Below are 15,862 nucleotides of genomic sequence, written 5' to 3' on the forward strand. Positions count from 1 at the left end.
TTATTGCAGAAAAAATAGCACTAAAAAATATTTGCCACCTGACCTCAATATCAGCAAAATGTACCGTTTATATAAAACATATTGCAGTGATAACAATATAAGTACCATAGCTTCTTATGCTATATACAGAGAGGTATTTAACACTGAATTTAATTTGGGTTTTTTTATTCCCAAAAAAGACCAGTGCGATTTTTGCAACAAATTGTCTAATTCTTCTCCATCAGAAAAGGAAGAACTTCGTTTTGCAATGGAAGCTCACCTTAAAAACAAGGACTTATCTAGAGCAAATAAAGAACTAGATAAAGAGAGGGCTAAAACTGATAATTCGTTTTGCATGGCTATATACGACTTACAAAAAACATTGTTATGTCCTAAAGCTGAAGTATCTCTCCTCTACTATAGACGTAAGCTTGCATGTTACAATCTGACTGTGTACGATGCTGCTAACAAACAGGGATACTGCTACATGTGGCCAGAATCGCTAGTATGTAGGGGTGCTTGTGAAATCGGTAGTTGCGTATTAAATTTCATTGACGAAATGGTACGAAATGGAATTAAGGAATTCAGTTTCTATAGTGACAACTGCACTGGGCAAAATCGCAATCGATTTATATATTGTCTGTACATGTATTGTGCCGCCAAATATGGTGTTAAAATTACTCACAGTTTTCTAGAAAAGGGACATACACAAAATGAGTGCGACTCCGTAGATGGGGTTATCGAAAGAGCTGCAAAAAAAATCCCTATATTTAGTCCACAGCAGTGGTACACATTAGCAAGGACTGCGTGTAAAGTGCGACCTTATAAAATTAAAGAAATGGCTCAGACGGACTTTTACGATTTAAAGGACATGTTAGCCAAAACTACAAAAAATTGGGATAAAACTGACCCAATTTTTGTGTGAAAACAAAGTTATACCTACGGAATACCATAACTTTTTCACTAATCTTCAAGCTAGTAACATTCCCGAACAGGAAACTGACGAAGATTAATTCAATAATATGTTAGTTTAATAATTTGACCATTTGATAGTATTATTTTGATATTTGTATTTTGAGTTGTAAATCTTTAATAAAAATTAAAAAGTTTTAAATTTTACTGATTTTGTTTTTATTTGTATCCTATGTTAATCTTAAATGTATTCTAAGCTTGAAATTTATTTTTTGAAACACACTCAGTGATCAAAAGATCTAAGTTATTGGTTTACCGACCAAACGTAACTAAATCAAACAAATGAAATAGAGAATGTGGAAAAATCCCCTTACGAACAATTCACACATCCACCATTTCAGGTTGGGAAAAATTTCTTGAATAGAATCAAAGATCCAAACACTTGTTCTTAGAAATGTGTTTCGCCCTCTTCAACCTCTCTGGGCTTATCAATAAAGATGAGAGGTTGAATATCTTTAGACACATTCCATCAAAAAAAAAAAAATTCGAGACCCAAACATAGCAGGAGCGTATATCTACGCCGCATAATCTGACCATGACAGCCTCACGTTTTAATTCCCTAATTACTATAAGTAAAATATATGTTTGAAAAACAAAAAAAAAAAAAAAAAATGTAAATCTTTGAAACACACTCAGTGTGTTTTTTTTTTTTTTTTTGTTTTTCAAACATATATTTTACTTATAGTAATTAGGGAATTAAAACGTGAGGCTGTCATGGTCAGATTATGCGGCGTAGATATACGCTCCTGCTATGTTTGGGTCTCGAATGTTGTTTTTTTTTTGATGGAATGTGTCTAAAGATATTCAACCTCTCATCTTTATTGATAAGCCCAGAGAGGTTGAAGAGGGCGAAACACATTTCTAAGAACAAGTGTTTGGATCTTTGATTCTATTCAAGAAATTTTTCCCAACCTGAAATGGTGGATGTGTGAATTGTTCGTAAGGGGATTTTTCCACATTCTCTATTTCATTTGTTTGATTTGAAATTTATTAATGCAGAAGTAGCTTATGTACCAAACATCGCACTTACAATAGTTCTGCAGTAGAATTTATAAGTCAGTAGTATCCTAAGTCACACTTTTTATAAAAAAATTGTCATTAATCCGTCTCATTCCTAATAACACATTTAAAAGGTTCCTAATATACTATACTGAAATAATTTCACCATTTAACCAAATACTGTTTAAATTATGACACATTGAAATATTAAAATTGCTCTCCTGTAAAATATTTTAAATTTGAGTTAAGCTAGTTCTGCATTCAGGTGACGATATGCAGACAAAATCAGCCAAAGTGATTTGCGATATCTAATTAAAGGCCCTACCAAGTTGGTTTTGTTGAATATAGCATGGAAACACGACGATACTTTAGTGATAAGCGTATTTTTCGTAGTAGCTATAGTATGTTGTTTTATATTATGTATTACCTATATTAAATTAGTTTTAGTGTGTTTCATTTATCTAAAAAAATGTAAAACAAACAAAAATTCTGTTTTTCTTGTAGTTGTTTTTTCGTATAGATATTGTTTTATATTGTAGTAAATTGAATTTAGTTTTAGTATGTTCCGTTTGTTTGTAGAATTATGTTTAATTAGATTTGCTTTAATTACTAAAATAAATAAATTTTCAATTATATTTTATGTATTTGTGGAAAAGGAAACCTAGCATTAGCGGCCACATTTCTATAACGGCCAATTGTTTTCTATTTTTAGTGGCCGTTATTGTCAGCTTTTACTGTACCAATAATATTTTATTAAATTATGAAATATTATTTAAATAAAAAATTTATAAACTTGATAAAAGAAAGTTTGCTTAGAATTTACTCCTCTATCTAATTATGGGGTTATTTTTAATAAAATAGTGTTCACCCATGAGAAGGGGTAACATCCACTCCCAGGATAAAAGCGCAAGTTGGTACCACATCATTTTTGTTTCTTGAGGTATCCTCTAACTACTTACCAATTTTCATGAAAATTGATGGAGGTTCAACGAAATCAGGGGTGAAAACCTTCAGTGACTGCCTTTTTGGAAATATAAAAGATTAATTTTTTTCGTGATTGTCGATTTGCTAATTTTCTGATTTTTGCTTGCTATAAGGTTTAAAAAATTAATAAAAATTATAAATCATGCACATAAATGTAAAAAAATATTTATGTTACTTAATTAAACGAGATTGCTTGAGCCAGAATGCTGAAATCTGCATTTTTATCATTAAAAAAAAAGGTGGATTTCACCCCTAAAATGCAGAAAGCGCAACTTGGTGCCATATCACTTTTGTTTTTTGAAGTATCCTCTAACTAATCAACAATTTTCATGAAAATCGATGAAGGTTCAAAGAAATCGTGGGTGAAAACATTCAGTGACTACACTTTCAGAAATATAGAAGAATAAGGTTTTCGTGATTTTCGACTTGTTAATTTTCGGATTTTTGGTTGCTATAAGGTTTCAAAAATAAAAAAAAATGTAATTCATGCACATAAATATAAAAAAAATATTTATTTTTCTTAATTAAACGAGATTACTTGCGCCATAATGCGGAAATCTGCAGTTTTTACAATTTAAAAAGTAGGGGTGTATTACACCCCTAAAATGCAAAAGCGCAAGTTGATGCTATATAACATTTATTGCTTGAGGTATCCTCTAACTACTTACCGATTTTCATGAAAATCGATGAAGGTTCAACAAAATAGGAAGTGAAAACTTACAGTGACTGCACTTTCAGAAATCTAAAAAATAATTTTAAAAAAAGGGGTGTATTTCACCCCTAAAATGCAAAAAGCGCAAGTTGGCACTATGTCACCTTTGTTCCTTGAGGTATCCTTTAACCACTCACCAATTTTTATGAAAATCGATGGAGGTTCAACGAAATCTGAGGTAATAACTCATATCCACCTTCATTGACTCCACTAATTCCTAATATCTTTTTCCTAGTATCTTTTAGAACCCCTTTAGAGGAGAAAGATCGTGCATGGACAACATATTATTTACCCTTCAACAAATAATTGAAAAACGAACAGCTTGAAACCTCACTACGCATCTGGTATTTATAGATATTACGCTTATAATACTGTCCTTTTAAAACATTTATTTAATGTCTTGACGAAAACGGACCTTGGTAAAACATATCTAAAAGCACTACTGAACATCTATATAGCAGTTCTATTTTATCTTTGCCCATGCGTTACGATTCTTTTTCAAACAAACTAAATCGCAACGCATGGGCAAAGATAAAATGAAGCTACTACATAAGTCCTAAAAGCACGGTAAAAACAGGAAGTACTTTCTCAGAAATATTTATAAAACGAACGGTTTGAGACAAGGATGCTGTCTTTCCCCTACCCTATTCAAAATATATATCAAAGAAGCACTGCACCAGTGGAGGCAAAAATGTGCGGGAATAGGGTTGAAGCTTAACAATCATTATCTGACAATGTTGTTCTTTGCAGATGATCAAAAACTAATTGCAAGCTGTGAAGAAGATGCTGATTATATGTTTACTCAAAGATGAATACGAAAAATGGGGGATCAGTATGAATATGTCAAAAACAGAATATATGCGAATAGGCAGTGAAGGCGAAGACCCGGATTTGAAAATTAGACAAATAAAAAGGTGCTACGAATACAAATACTTGGGAAGTATTATCTGCAGTAAAGGAACAACGAAACGAACGAGACATCGATTATAGAGTGCAACAAGGCGGAAAGAGTGTTCAAATTCTGAATTCGATACCTTGGTCCAACAGAGCAACTTTGAAAATTAAAATAATAATCATCATCATTCTCTTTGCCTCATCCCTATGCGGGGTCGGCTTCCCTAATTGCATTTCTCCATACAATTCTATCTTGGGTCATATCAATGTTAATCCCCTTTACCAACATGTCCTGCCTTATCGTCTCCCCCCAGGTCTTCTTTGGTCTTCCACTCCTACTCCTTCCAGGAATCTGCACTTCAGCTATTCTTCGTATCGGGTGATTAACGTCTCGGCGTTGAACACGACCAAACCATCTTAACCTATGCTCTCTCATTTTGGCATCAATTGGTGCCACACCTAGACTTCCCCGAATATACTTATTTCTAATTTTATCCTTCTTCGTCACTCAACTCATCCATCTCAGCATTCTAGTGCATTCATTGTTCCTCTTTCTTTTTCACTGCCCAACATTCAGTTCCGTACAACATAGCCGGTCTTATGGCTGTTTTATAGAATTTTCCCTTCAGCTTCATTGGAATTTTTCTGTCACACAACACACCACTCGCTTATTTCCACTTCATCCATCCAGCCCTAATTCTACTGCATGCATCTCCATCTATTTCTCCATTACTCTGTAATACCGATCCTAGGTACTTAAAACTATTGCTTTTCACAATCACTTCACCATCCAAAGATACCATTTTATTTGTAGTAACTACATCTTTAAATGAACATTCCAAATACTCTGTTTTTGTCCTACTAAGTTTTAGACCTTTTTCCTCCAAAGCTTGTCTCCACTGTTCCAGTTTTTGCTCTAAGTTTCTTTCACCATTTCCTATTAAGACTACATCATCAGCATACATTAGGCACCATGGAATGCTACCCTGTAGTTTCGCTGTTATCTGGTCTAAAACTAATGAGAATAAATAAGGACTAAGCAGAAGCACCGAGCCTTGGTGCAATCCTACTTTTACCTGAAATTTATCAGTCTCTCCCACACCTGTCCTAACACTAGTCGTTACTCCCTCATACACATCTCTCACAATCTTTACATATTCGCCAGGGACTCCTTTCTTATCGAGTGCCCACCACAGAATCTCTCGAGGAAATCTATCATATGCTTTCTCAAGATCAATGAATACCATATGAGCGTTTGTTTCTTTACTCCTGTATTTTTCCATCAACTGTCTTATAATGAAAATTGCATCTGTTGTTGATCTGCCCTGCATAAAGCAAAATTGATTCTCGGATATTTCGGTCTCTTCACGTATCCGTCTATCAATTACTCTCTCCCATATTTTCATGGTATGGCTAAGTAGTTTGATACCCCTGTAGTTTGTACATTGTTGTCTCTCCCTTGTCTTTGTAGACAGGTACTAATCCAACTTCCAAAATGATAATCTACAAAGTAATTATTTTAGAGTCCATTTTTACATAATATGGAGCAGAATGTTGGATAGCAAAAGGAAAGAAAAAAGTTGACACGGTTGAAATGGACTACCTGAGAAGAGCTTGTCGTATATGAAGAGCAGAACGTATACCTAGTACTGAAATTAGGTGTAAAACAGATACAGTATATAAAACTTCGGAAATAATAGAAACTAGACAGTTAATATGGCATGGACACGTGCAGAGAATGGACGACAACAGATGGCCAAATAGAGCTATGGAATATAATCCAAGTAATAGAAGGAAACGAGGAAGACTAGCCAAGTCTTGGATACAAGGTATTATGGAAACCATGAAAGACAGAGACACCTGGAGAGATAGAAAAATATGGCGATCAAAATGCGGGAAGCGGTAAAAGCTTTACGACCCCTGCTTATACATACATACATCTTTTAGAATCTTCAAAAACCTGTATAAGGAATTTAACTTGTCATCATTACTGGCCTAAGATGACAATGTAAGGAATTTAAATATATTTTTCTTGTATAAATATGGTAGTCTCTCCACCAACCAATCACAATCAAGTAGGCAGCTAACTTAATTCAATTTTTTCTTTTGTAGTTTTTAAATGGACTCTATATGTTTCGAAATCTAACTTATAACCTTAAGGTAATTATTTTTCTTGTATGAACATAATATAATAGGTAGACATGTACAAGTCAAGTCTCAGACAAAACAAAAATCAAAATGAACTGAAACCCACAATAAAACAGATAATTATAATGTATTCCGACAATGGAATTCAAGTCCCGTCCCTAATGTATTTTTAATTGAAAACACACAATGAAATCAATGCTGTTTACTCTATTAGAAACGATGACTATCATGCATTGTGGTCATCAATCACGACCACGACGAAGAATGAACATCTTGATAAGCTTATGTGAAGGTACCCAACTTGGATTTAATTGATTTGAATGCATGAAGATGCCTTTGGGCATTAGCTAGGGAATAAGTTGTATCATTTACTAATGGTATTTATTTTAGTAGTGAAGGTAACTACAAAAAATAATATTAAATTACATATAAATATTTAAAAATTATTTTTTTTCAACTTTTATCGTAGGGTTTTTTTAAGAAGGTTCTACTGAAGACCTATGTATAGTAAGAAAATCTAACTGTTTCCTGCCTAGAGTTCGGGGCCGTTTTTAATTATTACCAATTTAGTGCAAAAAATGCGATTTTTTCGATTTTTTATATCCCATTAAAAAGATAAATAGTTGACGTAAAATTACAAAAATTTTGATTTTTAAGAACATTGAAAAAGCTTCAAAGTGCTGACTTTTTAAAGTTAAAAAATCAATTTATTGCTTCGCAAACTGCAAAAGAGGGCTTTTCATTCACAGTCATTTGTTTCGATGTCATGAGTCACATAATATTAATATATCTACGTCATACGTTATTGGCATATACCAATGATACAAGCCAAAGACGTATGACGTAGATATATTAATATTATGTGACACATGACAGAAGCTCGAAACAAATGACAATCGATGAAAAGCCCTATAGGAGAAAATCGCTATTTCTTAATAACTTTTATTAAAACTGACGTAGAACTTTAATGTTTCATCCAAAGTTGGGTATTGGAGTACTCAACAAACCCTCAAGATTTGAGACCCATCCATATATTACTTTAAAAGTTATTCTATTTGTTTATCACACAGACCTTTGCCTTGCAATAACATAAGACAAAAAATATTAAAGATAAGACAATAATTCAGCTATGCCAAAAGAAATTAGAAGAGTTAAACTATTAAAATGTTTTAAAAAAAGAAAAATTATTTACTATAGTCAAAAATCCTGAAGCAAAATTGTGTAGTTGAAGAATAACTTAATAATAAATTTAGAATAACTTAATAATATTTAGATAAACTAAAAAGGCAGCTTAAAACTACTACCATTTTCTATATCTCGAGATCTACTAATGGTAGGGGAGCCCAAGCGGAGATTTTTGCAGCTACTCGAGCGCGTCAGATTATCATATGGGGAGAAACCTGGTACCCTGCAGATGTACCTCTACCATATATTGGCTCTTAACACTGGGAAGTTCGTTAGGGGGGGGGCCGAAAAAGAAATATATCCTTAAAAATACTCGAAATTGTCAGATTAAGATATAGTATATTAAGTATGGAGAACGGTAAGGGCTTTATACCGATCGAAGACAATTGTTTGGAGGAGGAGCGGTGCGACGACTCCAATTATTGTCTGCGATCGGTTACCCTTAACGTTCGACATGCTTATAACGTTTTTTGCACGATTGATACCATTATAAATTATAAAATTAAACATTTTCGTCATATTGACTAGTTTCATTCATTTTATCAAGATAGATACTTTGGTTGTTAGGTAGTAACTAGGGTGCATAACAACAATGGAGAATTGAGTTTTTATTTAGTTGTCAATAATTTTAAGTACAATTTTGATTATTATAAATTAAAATATGAGCGAAAGTGAATTTGAAGAAATTGAACGGGCTTGGGAAGAAGGGTGTTCCGCAATTATTCCCGAAAAATCCAAAATCCGTTATCAAAATACCTACCAAAGTTTTAAAAAATGGTGCGAAGGCAAGAATTTAAGAATCGAAGAAAAGACTCTATTGGCATATTTCGTTCAAAGACATATGCAGTTAAAAGCTCCTGGAAGCCTCTGGGCAGAATATTCAATGATTAAATCCACCGTTTTTCTTTATGATTGCATTGATATTTCCAAGTTTTCAACTTTGATCGCGTATTTGAAGAGAAAAAATGTTGGCTATAGGCCTAAGAAAGCGAGCTTTTTTACACGGGAGCAATTTGAAAAATTTCTGATGGAAGCACCGGATGAAGAATTTCTAGTTCACAAGGTAATATAAGCTAGTTTAGGTAAAAGAAATACTCTAATGAAGATTTTTTCATAATTTGTAGGTCGCAATGATATTGGGAATATCTGGTGCCTGTAGAAGAGAAGAATTATATAATATTACTATTAATATAATATTAACAAATTGTACCATAAGTTTCAATATTAATAAATAATTCGTTAGTTTTCTTTATTCTTTCAAAAAATAAATTAAAATTAAGAGATTTTTTAACTCGACGGTAAGTGAATTACTTACCGTCGAGTTGGAGTACTTACCGTCGAGTTGGATTACTTACCGTCGAGTTGCTAGTAAATGTCACCTACTGACGTAAAATCTGTCACGGTAAACAGTCAAGAATGATCAATCGTGCAAAAAGGTAAGTTAAGTACATGCAAAAGAGTGTATATTTCAAAAATCTGAGGAGTAAGGAAATGGGTGAGTCAAAAAGTTTTACAAAAAAAAGCGAATATTTCGCGAAATGAACGTCATATCGAAAAACTAAAAAATACGTCTTCAATATTTTTCAAAAATCTATCGAATGGTACTAAACATGACCCTCACGAAGAGGGATGGGGGGTAAATTTAAAATTTTAAATGCAAACCCCGCGATATTTCGCAACATGAACATCAGATCGAAAAACTGCAAAATACACTTTCAAAATGTTCTTGAAAAATGTATCGGATGGTACCAAACACGACCCCCCCAGGGAGGTGGGGTGGGGGGTTACTTCAAAATCTTAAATGGGATTCCCAAATTTTTATTGCAGATTTGGATTCTTTACGTAAAAATAAGCAACTTTTATTCAAGACATTTTTTCGAATTATGGATAGATGGCGCTATAATCGGAAAAAACGATTGTTGGAAATGGAAAATTAAATTTAAAATGGAAAGTATTTACTAAAATGGAAAATCTTACTTAACTTTTTTTGGTTTTAGGACCTAATAATCACAACCCAATGGGTCCCGATAACGTTCGAGTGGCTGCAAATTTAGCATACTTTGCTCCCCTACCATAAATAGATTTTGATGTTCCTTTTTTTTTAATTTGTATGTAATTTTTGTGTACAGGACAAATATGCAATTGGTCTAAAAATAGACATTTGTTTAAACAATTTTTGAAAAAAATATATTTTCCCAAAAATCTATTTTTAATCATACCATTATTATTAATCATAGAAAAAGTTAAAGTGCACTTTAATAAATCAATTAGCTTCAATAAATAAATATTTATTAAAAATAATTTATTTATTGAAGTGTACTTTAACTTTTTCTATAATTATTAAAGATACTAGGTATGATTAAAAAAATAGATTTTTGGAAGACAATTATTTTTTATTAGTTTGAAACTGCTGGTTCGGTATTTCAACTTGGTGGATTTGTAGGTTCCCCCTAGTCACCATTTGAACTATATTTTTGAAATTCGTATAGGTCCTGTGAAGGTACAATATTTGTGCAAATTTTTTGACAAAAAATACAAATCCCATTTTTCAAAATGGCATTAATTAGGTTCCTTAATTATTATCAACAAATTAGCTGTGTATTAAAAACAATGGCTAACTTTGGTCCAAACTGACCTCGCCCAAATTTTTTGTTCCAAAATCCGTGTTAAAATGCCAGCTTTACAGATATGTAAAAAGATTTTTTTCCATGGACAATATTTTTAAAGTTATTCTAAATGTTTATAAATTACAACATTTAAAAATTTGGCATTAGGATTTTTAACTGTAAGTAATTTTTTATCTTTTTTTAATACTTGTTGATAGTATAAGCCTTCCCCTTTTACTTGGTATCTGCAGAATTGCCCTATCTTCATTGTTCATTATTTTGTCTTATGTTATTGCCAAAAATAGATCTCTGGGATAAACAAATATATAATAACTTTTAAACTAATTAATGGATCGGTCTCATATTTTAAGGATTTGTTAAGTACCCCAATACACAACTTTGGGTGAAACATTAAAGTTCTACGAACGATTTTCACTTATTTTACAGTTTGCGAAGCAATAAATTGACTCGTTAACTTTCGAAAATCGGTACTATGAAGCATTTTTAAATTTTCTAAAATGTATTTTAGAAAAAAAAAAATCCCGCAATAATTTGGATTCCTAAGCAAAGTCCAAGTAAGGATCCGAAATTTAAAAAAATCAAATTTTGTAATTTTGTCAACTATTTAGCTATTTAATGGGGTGCAAAAAATGTAAAAAATCGCTTTTTTTACTAATTTGTCAATAATTAAAAAACCGTTTATTTTTTTAAATAATTAGAATAATGCCCAATTCTAGGCAGGAAACAGGTAGGTTTTCTTCCTATACGTCTATAATACCTAAAAAAACTATCAGATACCTGGATAACTTACCCTGGACTATAATATTTTACCTAAAGTAACGCTGAATATTCACACACCGATTTTGGATGGTCGATTTTATATCGTCCGTCCAAATTCCGACAGTGAACCACACACGCCGACCGCTTATCGGTGACTACGTTTTTATTTCAATATTTTCATGATAGAAAATTTATTGGTGAGCATAAAGGGATACCCAGTTGAAGTAGTTTTTCTTTTTTTGTTTTTTCTTTTCTTTTCTTTTCTTTTCTTTTCTTTTCTTTTCTTTTCTTTTCTTTTCTTTTCTTTTCTTTTCTTTTCTTTTCTTTTCTTTTCTTTTCTTTTCTTCTAATTCTTTGATTGATAAATTCAAATGCCTATTCGGTTATTTGTAATTTGAGAATAGAAAATAATATGGATTGGATTAATTATACCGTCTAAAGCTTCCAGGTATTCTTTCAGTTTTAGTCCATTTATATAATGTAGCTTGTTGTTTTGTTGGGAATAACGTTGCCTTATGTTATTTTTTAAATTATGAATATGATTTATGTTAGCCGTTATTATTGATTTTGGAAATAAAAATGCTCAATTTTTAAAAGCCGGTCCTGTCTCCTATCGATAAATTATCGATTAAGGACAGGATTTTCAGTTCAGCTTGTTTAAAAATTGAGGTCTCGATTTTGTGTTTTAATTCCCTATGAAGATTGCAATTTATTGGTAAAAACAAATAAACATGGCTTACTTCATCACAGATGACGTAAACTATGCAAAGTATTACTTGGATATTGCTAAATTTAAATGTAAATAAACTTTTGATTTAAGTGATTTATAAACGAAATATTTATAATGATTCAATTTTTTTATCCTTAAAGTAGTTGAATACATTTTTAGGAACTTAAAGTACTGTGTTAAATTTTATTGGCTTCGAAATTATAAACACCCCATAGAAAAAAAAAAATTAAATCCGAACTTCTAATGGCCCAGGAAAAAAATAGACTACGAGTGAAGCAACGAGTAAAAATGGTGAATTAGTAAGTGAACACCCATGTGAAGCGGAAGATCAAGTGAATAGAGCAAACAGACCCGCAGGTTGCCTCAATGACACAATATGGAGAAATACAAATATCGGAAAATTAATGAAAGGCAGAATTTACAATACAGTTATAAGACCAATAAGGACATACGCAGCAGAAACACAACCTGGCATAGAGCTGGCAAAAAAATTGCTCGAAACAGCTGAGATGAAAACCCTTCGAAAAATTAATGGTAAGACACTAAGGGACAGAGCTAGAAGAACAGATATACGACGGAGATGTAAGGTGGAGAGCATTAATAACTGGGTAGGAAACAGAAGAGTAGAATGGAATGGCCACATAAGCCGAATGACAACAATTAGAGTAGGGGGGACACGGGGGGGTCTTTCCCCAGTAGGAAGACGATCAGTGGGAGGACCAGGACAACGGTGGAACAACTAACTGCACATTGGCACATTGAAAAAACATGTCAATGAGAGAGTGATGTACACTATACCTATCTGTGGCAACAACATGGAATTGTGTAATGGTCAGGTGTTGCCCCTGTACAAGAGAAGTTTGTGCCTTTGTTGTATTTATCCCATGCCAACTCAAAATTGCCTGTAAACTAAAAAAACATAGAAGAATAAAATTGTGTAATGGTCGGCAGTTACCCCTGAGAGCAAAAGTTTGTGTCATTGTTGTATTTGTCCCATGCCAACTCAAAATTGCCAGTAAACTAAAAAAGAAGTAGAAGAATAAGATTGTGTAGTAGTCGGCAGTTGCCCCTGACAGAACAAAGTTTAATGTCGGTGAAAAAAAAAATTTAGTTGTATTGGTCCCATGCCAACTCAAAATTTATACTAAATCAAAGAAGAAAAAGAAGAATGTGTATTGATAGACAGTTGCCCCTAGCGAGAAATTTTTTTATCTTGTCATGTTTGTCCCAAACCAACCAAAATGGCCAGTTGACCAAAGAAGAAGAAGAAGAAGAAGCAAATTGTACAATCTACTAACACCAAATTGTAAGTGAATAAGGGATTTTTCCCTTATTCCGCAACGATGAGCTGGCCAAATACCCAAGTAGGTGGAGGACAATAAACTAAAGGAGAAGAAGAAGAAGAGAGTTATGTCTATACACAAAGAAGAAAAAGAAGAAGTTTTCGACTTTTAGTGAATTATATTGTGAATAGGTCTTAAAAAGGTTTGATACCAAAATAATCACTTTGCTGCATATTTATTACACAAGTAAACGCAAAATAAATTAGGTAAAGTAAGTTATTATTATTACCTTTTTGCTTCTGTCGTTCCGCTGCCAAATTTACATTATTCGGATTCAGTGAGCGGAAAATGTATGACTATTGTTGGTTCCTACAGTTGTTAAAGTTTCTAGGTTAGTGAATCTAAGGTTAACAATAAAAACCATTGTACGTGTTCATCTTAATTACTAAAGATATTATTAGAAACGATTTTATAATTTCACTATCTCGCGAATTTGTCTAAAATATCAACCGAGCATGCAAACGTTGCCACTCTACTTTTTACCATAATGTAGGCAACAAAGAAGCATGTAAGGAAAAAGATATAATACCCGCCCGTTATGATAGGCAAAAGGCCCTCACTCCCAGAATTCCATTGTTTTTATTTTTTTACGTTCCATGTGAATACCCCTTCCCCCTATCACAAAAAAGTACCTAATTTTTTCGTTTTTATTTTTTTTTCGGTCAATTCGTTTTTTTTTTCAGTTTTCAGTTTAAAAGCTTTAACGACTTTATAAAAAAATATATTTTCGAATTTTTCCAGATTTTTCCGTAAGGTGCGTCAACTTCAAGAACCATAAAAACTGCTTTTTAGGCGTTTTGCGAGATTCCCCATTTTATAGACTTCAAAATAGATCAAAACAAGGTCTTTTTATAATAGTCCTTTATGATATTCAAAAATTGTGCGACACACCTCTAAACCCCATAAAACCAAGTTTTTTTTCTCAAAGAAGCAAATACAACGACCGTTTATGCACAAAACCGGGTTTTCAAGGATTATTCGGGGGTTTTTACTGCATTTACCCAACTTGTTTTATCTTTCGTTAAAAATTTTTAAAATAATATGAAACGATGTATTCCAATATTCGGAGGAGCTAGAGATTTCTTGAAACATGCAAAAACCCGGTTGTAAACTGTTTTGGGGGTTTTAGAAAATTTCGCCACATTGTATCACCTTTAAACACTACTAAGGGGGTAGGAGCAAAATCTTGACCCAATGTTATTTAAATGCATTCAGTTTTTTCAAATCCTGAGAAAACTAATAAATATTTTTGAAAAATTTAAACGCAGAATGAAAGATTACATTATTGCCGAGTGCCGCAAGTCTCTTAGAATAAATAAAGTTTCTTTTGAATTAAATATTTAAAATTAAAAATCACACTAAGTTTTCTCGTTTTTTCACCTCTGTAACGTAATAAGATAAACATTATAGAAGTTTTTAGGGACTTTTGGCCCTCGGTAATAATGGGAATCTTTAATTCTGCGTTTAAATTTATCAAAAATACTCTTATGTGTTTCCTCAGGATTTGAAAAAAATGAATGCATTTAAATAGCATTGGGCCAATATTTTGCGCCTACCACCTTAAACGTAATGACTAGGGAAGAGATAACAACCAAGATCGAAACATCACGTAAGACTTTAATAACCTGGAAACCAGTTTTATGTAATAGATACCTATCACTGCATATTCGCAAGAAAGTCCTGAAATGTTATGTGTGGTCTATTTTATTGTATGGTTGTGAGACATGGACATTAAAAACCATAATGCTAAACAAATTAGAAGCATTCAAATTGTGGTGATAACGACGGATCCTAAAGATATCGTGAATTTCGAACACTTCCAATGAAGATGTTCTTCAAATGATGAATTCAGAACGTCTGCTCATAAATATCATAAAGAGGAGAAAAACAGGATACTTAGGCCATATAATTAGAAGACCTAAGTAGTCCACGGTGGATAATAATCTTGCAAATTAAAGGACAGTATTTAGTTTTGCTAAGAGACCAGGTAAGTAAGGCAATTAACGCAAAGCTCCGTATTAGTATATACTCTGGGCTAACTAGCAATATACAAGGAAAAGTTATTTACCAGCAATTTTATTGCTGGAATCGAATCTTATTATTGTATGTATTAATAATATAGATATGCAAAGTCCGCAGATAGTGTGCTACTTTTTTTATAAACAAAATGGCGCTCGAAAATCGTGTTTTTTTCAATTTTTGCTCTATAACTCCAAAGATTTCAACTTTAGACCAAAAACACTCAAATAAAAATTCACCGCAATTAAATTATGCATAGAGACGTGTTCTTTCCGATTTACTTCGACGAAAACTTTCCCCGGAAAAAGCGGGTTTTTCCAACAAAATCTTTAATTTTCAACTAAACTTTTAGATAAGTAGTTGTTAATCAATAATTAAATAACTTGGTAACGTAAAAGCCCTTTTTGCATATATTATAATTCCAGAAGTCTATGGAAATTTAATGAACAGTTTAGCAACAATTAAAATGTTAATTAAAAATTTACGGTCGCTATAATAACGACAATAATTA

The 15,862-nt window shown here is 32.5% G+C and overlaps 1 protein-coding gene across 1 annotated transcript in view; it reads right to left on the bottom strand.

Annotated features, from left to right (window-relative positions):
* LOC114329387 (uncharacterized) overlaps positions 1-15,862 on the bottom strand; it is a 220,692-nt gene that overhangs the window by 92,642 nt on the left and 112,188 nt on the right. The window lies entirely within an intron of this gene.

This window comes from Diabrotica virgifera, chromosome 9, assembly GCF_917563875.1.
Source record: "Diabrotica virgifera virgifera chromosome 9, PGI_DIABVI_V3a".
Classification (NCBI taxonomy): domain Eukaryota; kingdom Metazoa; phylum Arthropoda; class Insecta; order Coleoptera; family Chrysomelidae; genus Diabrotica; species Diabrotica virgifera.